Source organism: Ursus americanus, chromosome 8, assembly GCF_024610735.1.
Source record: "Ursus americanus isolate L20-20 chromosome 8, mUrsAme1.1.p, whole genome shotgun sequence".
In the NCBI taxonomy this organism is placed as follows: Eukaryota; Metazoa; Chordata; class Mammalia; order Carnivora; family Ursidae; genus Ursus; species Ursus americanus.
The window spans coordinates 58,003,137-58,009,123 of NC_142134.1; the positions used below are offsets into that span (position 1 = coordinate 58,003,137).

At 35.6% G+C, this 5,987-nt stretch overlaps 1 pseudogene; it reads left to right on the forward strand.

Moving 5' to 3' along the window:
• Positions 1 to 3,315: 3,315 nt before the first annotated feature.
• Positions 3,316 to 4,180, forward strand: LOC123775424 (ADP/ATP translocase 2 pseudogene; annotated as a pseudogene).
• The last annotated feature ends 1,807 nt before the right edge of the window (positions 4,181 to 5,987 follow it).

The following is a 5,987-nucleotide window of genomic DNA, read 5'->3' on the forward strand; positions in this document are numbered from 1 at the left end:
TGACATCTGTCTTCTATCTTCCTTTGTAAATTATGAAGTGATGCCAACTCCTTTTATCAACAAATTACCCTTAGAAGCATTTAGAGGCTATAATGATTCTTTGATTTTCTTTGATTCTTTATGAATTTGCAAAATGACTTGATGCTTATATTAGCTTTGTTTGTCCTTTCTTTTTCCATATTTAATATTTATAGTTGGCAGGCCCAGATGGTGTACTTTGTTATGTCCTGAAATGTTGCTATTTTTTTCATTCCTTAATTACAGGAATGTCAGTCTGTAATATCCCCAGCCTCCATCTCTAGTTGACATTGTAGATTTCACATTTGTTGTATTATGTATTGAACTTACTGTTTGACACTGTGAAATATACAGCAATCTTTCCTTAACCTTGCTGCTCTTCCATGTTTGTCCACATTGACCATTTGCCTTTGCTGTTGGATGATACCCTCAATTTGTTGCATTTTAAAAAGTTTTGCAGATATTTTAGACATTGATATCTCCTCATAAACAAGACACTAAGGAATGAGAAAAAGAAAACAATTTGAGTTACATGGTAGCAGCCAGAGGCATTGTAGAAAAAATATACAAACATTTTTTTTATAGCTCTGGAAGTGCCCTTATAATTTGATAGAGAAAAAGTATATATTTATTTCACATTTTACAAATTCTGTATCTTTTAAAAGCGTATTTCATGAAACCATATAGTCATAGGCCTAATTCACATATTTAAAAGTACCAGTGATTTCTTCTCCTAAACTTATTTAGTTTTGCTTATTAGATTTTGATCAACATCATCTTTCTGCTCAATCAGTGGCAAATTCTTACAACTCATTTTCCTAAGAAGCTTCAATAAAATGTATAAGGACTTAGTGTGTCAATCTGTTAAGATCTTGCTTTAGTTGCATATTAGACTTCCACAATAACTTTTCATTCCCCAACTCTCTTTAAATTTTCAAAATGCTAACAGAGATCATAATGCAAAGTATTTTCTTCTAATTAATTTAAATTCCCCTTATCAAGAACTACTCAAAAAAATCTTCTTAAAGAATTTAACTATCTTTTTTTTTTTCATATTTTAGCATTCTTTCAAAAATTTCCTGAGAGATAGACCTAGAAATTGAAGTGACCTATTCAAATAACAGTCCTGCTCTGGGCAATGAAGTCATACTTTGTCCTTGGATCTGACATCAAACGAGATTACACAGATTTCTCACCTACTACACCTGACAGTGTCAGCAACCTTTTAAAAAGACATTTGTAGTCTCACTAGAGACTGCTTTTCTCCTAGCTCAGGGAAAGCCCTGTACACATCTCAGGGTGCTACGTGACCTTTTGCCTTTTTGTCTATTTCATCATCTTTCTTTCTAATTTCAACTTAGAACAAAGGAGATACAGCATTCTAAAATCATTGCGTTGGAGGAATGGGTGGGCTGATGAAATATTTCCAACTTGGAATTTTACGTTATTATTTAATCTGGAATATGTGAAGGCAAATCACATTTTTTATTAACAGTGCTCATATAAACAACACATATTATCGGACACTTACCCTGTGGCAGGCCAAAAATTACAAACAGCTGCCTCGTGCCCATGTTTTATCATACATGGGTATGCATGTGCACATTCATGTGCTCTAGCCTAATGCAGTATTTACACACATACATACACATACACAGTGAAGATACTCCATGTGAAAGAAAGGACTTGGGACTAATCATAAAGTAGAACTAACAAAACCAGGACACCTTTTTAAAAAATATATATGATAACAACTGGCTACCTATAAGTAGCTCTGACCTTCTTGTGCTAATTTGGTGTGATCCCCTATCTTGCCCCACTACTCCCTGTATCTGTTCATGTTTCATTGTTTCAATTTTTCTTGGCACTTTTTTGTCTCCTTTTATAAAATGTTTTTTCTGCACAATCCACCAGCTGCATCACCCGGGCACTCACGGCATTTTGATCTCACATGTAGATATCATATTTCTTTGTAACTACGTATTTACTCTGTAAAATGTATCCTATTCTGTACTATATTGTACTTCCCATGAAATCTGAAACTTATATAATAGGTGGTCTATCAGTTAAATAGGTGAGGAAAGAAAATGCTTTTGGAGAAAGGAAAGGAGGCCAGAAAGTATAATGAAGCCAGATCAGATCACCACGACACGATCTTCCGTATGATGTCTATTACTTACATCTTTAGCTTTATCTTCCATTACAAAGTACTGACATATGATCAGGGACTTCTTTCATATACCCACAGTGTCTGCTAGTTTACCAACATTGTGTTTACGACCTTCTTTCATATGACAATGCCTTTTTGTCAAAACACTATTTTTTTTCAAAATCATTAATATTTTTACTGCTTTTCCACCATTTGCAACTGTACTCTCAGATCTGTATAACTTCACATATTATGCAGGAATTCTCAATTTTAATAAACCACTCCCAGTTCTTTGAAAAACGCCATCAGGGAAAATGTGATCACATAATTAGCTTCATAAACCACAGCATACTATTTTCTTTTCCCCATTTTGCCTTAAATTTTTGCACAGGCTTTCAGGTAATCCAATGTTCATAAGTTTTGGAACCCATGCATTTGGAAAATACAGCTTTGCATAAAGTGTCCATATTGTTTGTGTATAATGATACAAAATAAAATAATTTGCTATGTGCATTGGCAAAAAGTCTTTTATCTGAAATGATCATAATAATCTTGGGCTGGAAAAGGAGAAAAGGGAAAGAAAAAGAGGCTCTAAAACTTACTGAAAACCAGATACTGTGCACAGGTGTTCCAGGGTTTTATGTGTTTTAGATACTTCAATCCAACAAGAACTCTGTTTTGAATGCTTTAATGTATGGACCATGCCTGGAACATACCAATTATTAAATAAATGTGAGATTCCTTGCTCTTTCTTGGATTGAAAGATTTAATCTGTTCTTTCTTTCTTACATATTGGGGAAAAATCCCAATGTATCTTTACAACATTTAAAATTACTCACATTGGGGGGGGGAGGTGCCTGGGTGGCTCAGTCGGTTAAGCCTCCCACTCTTGATTATGGCTCAGGTCATGATCTCAGGGTGGTGAGATCCAGCTCTGTCTGGGGCTCCCGCTGGGCAGGAGCCAGTTTCTCTCCTTCTCCCTCTTCCTCTCCCTCTGCCCCTCTGCCACTTGCACATGTTGGCTCTCTAAATAAATAAATAAATAAATAAATAAATAAATAAATAAATTACATTGGAGCTCAGAGCCCCAGAGTCCTAGCAGTTCTCACCGCAGTCCCCCAGTTGCCCACCTGCTCTTTCCTTTCAACATGGCAGATGCCGCTGTGTCCTTCACCGAGGACTTCCTGGTGGGTGGAGTGGCTGCAGTAGTGCCCAGAGAGCGGGTCAAGCTGCTGCTACTGCAGGTGCAACATACCAGCAAGCAAATCACAGGGGCATAATAGACTGCATGGTTCACATCCTCAAGGAGCAAGGAGTCCTGTTTTTCTGGCATGGCAAGATGGCCGATGTCATCAGATACTTCCCCACCCAGGCTCACAACTTTGCCTTCAAAGATAAATACAAGCAGATCTTCATGTGTGGTATGGACAAGAGAACCCAGTTTTGGCACTACTTTTGTGGGGAATCTGGCATCAGGTGGTGCCAGGGCAGCCACATCCTTCTGTTTTGTGAATCCTCTTGATTTTGCCAGAAACCATCTACCAGCTGATGTGGGCAACGCTCGAGCTGAATGGGAATTCAGAGGCCTTGGCAACTGTCTGGTTAAGATCTACAAATCTGATGGGATTAAAGGGCCTGTACCAAGGCTTCAATGTGTGCAGGGTATTATCACCTACTGAGCTGCCTACTTCGGTATCTATGACACTGCAAAGGGAATGGTTCCAGATCCCAAGAGTGCTCACATCTTCCTGAGCTGGATGACTGCACAACCCATCACAGTGGTTGCTGGGTTGACTTCCTATTCATTTGACGCTGTTCGTTGCTGTATGATGATGCAGTCAGGCAGCAAAGGAACTGGCATCATGTAAAAAGACTCGCTTGACTGCTGAAGGAAGAAGACTGCTTGTGATGAAGGAGCCAAAGTTTTTCAAGGTGCATGGTCCAGTGTTCTCCAAAGGCATGGGTGGTGATTTTGTGCTTGTCTTGCATGATGCAATCAAGAAGTTCACATAAGTTATTTTCTAGTTTTTTATCGTCTATGAACAGGCATGTTGTATTATATAACATATCTTGAGCATTCTTGATAGATTATTGGCTGTCTTTATCAATGGCAACTCTTCACTGGTTGAAAATGGGAAGCAGTAATATTCATCTGACCGATTTGCTCGTAAAGCCGTTTCCATGATGATGGCAATCAATTATATTTTTTATTTCAGTCACTCCTGATAAGTAAATTTCAAGAAAAAAAATCTGAAATATAAAAAAATAAGTAAGTACATAAAATTATTTACATTGGAAATATTTTTCAACCTCCTTTATTATTTTCTGTAATTCTTTAGATTTGTTTTAAATTATTTTTCACTCTTACTTCTCCCATAGCTTGATTATGCATTTATTCTGGAATATAGAAGAGCACAAGAATATATACATTAATTTAAACTAGATGGGTTCCTTTCACTTTTAACTTTCCAGGAATGTTGATTGGGTGGTGGTGTGATGTTCAGTGGCCTATTCCATCTGTAAGTCATTTATCAGCTTAAAAACCCATATTAATTCTGTAGCTCTTCCTGTAAAACAGTAATATCTACTCTCTTTTCATTGAATTAATTTCATTAAAATTAACTCTACTTGCCTAAAGTCAGGACAATTTTTAGTTGAATCTCAATACTTTTCATCTTTTCTACCTCTAAGTTTTTAATAGGCTACTGAAATTAAATGTAATATATAAAGAAACTGAACTCCAAAATGAACACTATTGCTCAGGATTTATAAGGACTTCAATTTTAATACCATATTTGATAGATTTGACATAGGGTTAAATCAAAGGTCACTAATTTAAAAACATTTCCATTCTTTTATATTAAGCCTTATCCTTTATGTGTTATATTCTGTAAACTTGCCAGTAACTTTAGAGGAATACCAAGTACACCAAAGTGATGAATTTTTTTAAAGAAAGGTAGTTACAGAATAGTTTCTATTCTAATAGGTAGAAAATTAAGCCTACAATAAAATTTTAAACATAGTAATTTCTATAGTTTATGCAAACCTAATGTATTACCTAACATTCAAAATATAAGTACATGTCACAGCAGAAGTTTGTATTACATTAAAATACTATAATTTACCCCCTTTTTGATATGTAAAATAGTTTTCTACATTTGCTTATTATTTGCTAACTTCTAAAGCAAAATGTATTTCCTGGGTGCTCAAGTAGGAAACCTTTACTATAATATTATTTAAATATGTGCATATAAAAGTAGAAATAAACTTTTAGTGCTTATACCATTTACTGAACAACAAAACCAATGTAGTTTTCAAATTAAAAGTGAGCAATACTATAAAACCAATAAATTTATAAACTACTTTATTAATGTGCTGAAATGAACTACTACTAAAAAATATACATATAGTAGTGAGTTTTGTGACATAGGTTCATGTAACCTGGTCATGCTTATATTTCTGTGTGTAAGAGGCTGGATCAATTATTGCTCAATTTTCTTTGTTTATACTATGAAAGAAACGCTTAATTTTTCCAAAGTGCCAAGACAATATTTGGCCTTCACGTAGCAGAAATCCCTTTGTGCAGTATAAAGTTAATAACCTTTCCACATTACCTCTTGATAATTTAAATGGTACTCCTTGGCTAGTGATTAAAAACAGAAAGAACACACACACACACTGACACGCAAAGGAAGAAAAATCTGATGGTAATATTATAGTAATCAGCCAGATGTTCGACAAAGATAGGGATGATAGGGGCACCTGGGTGGCTCAGTCAGTTAAGCATCTGCCTTTGGCTCAGTTCACGATCCCAGTGTCC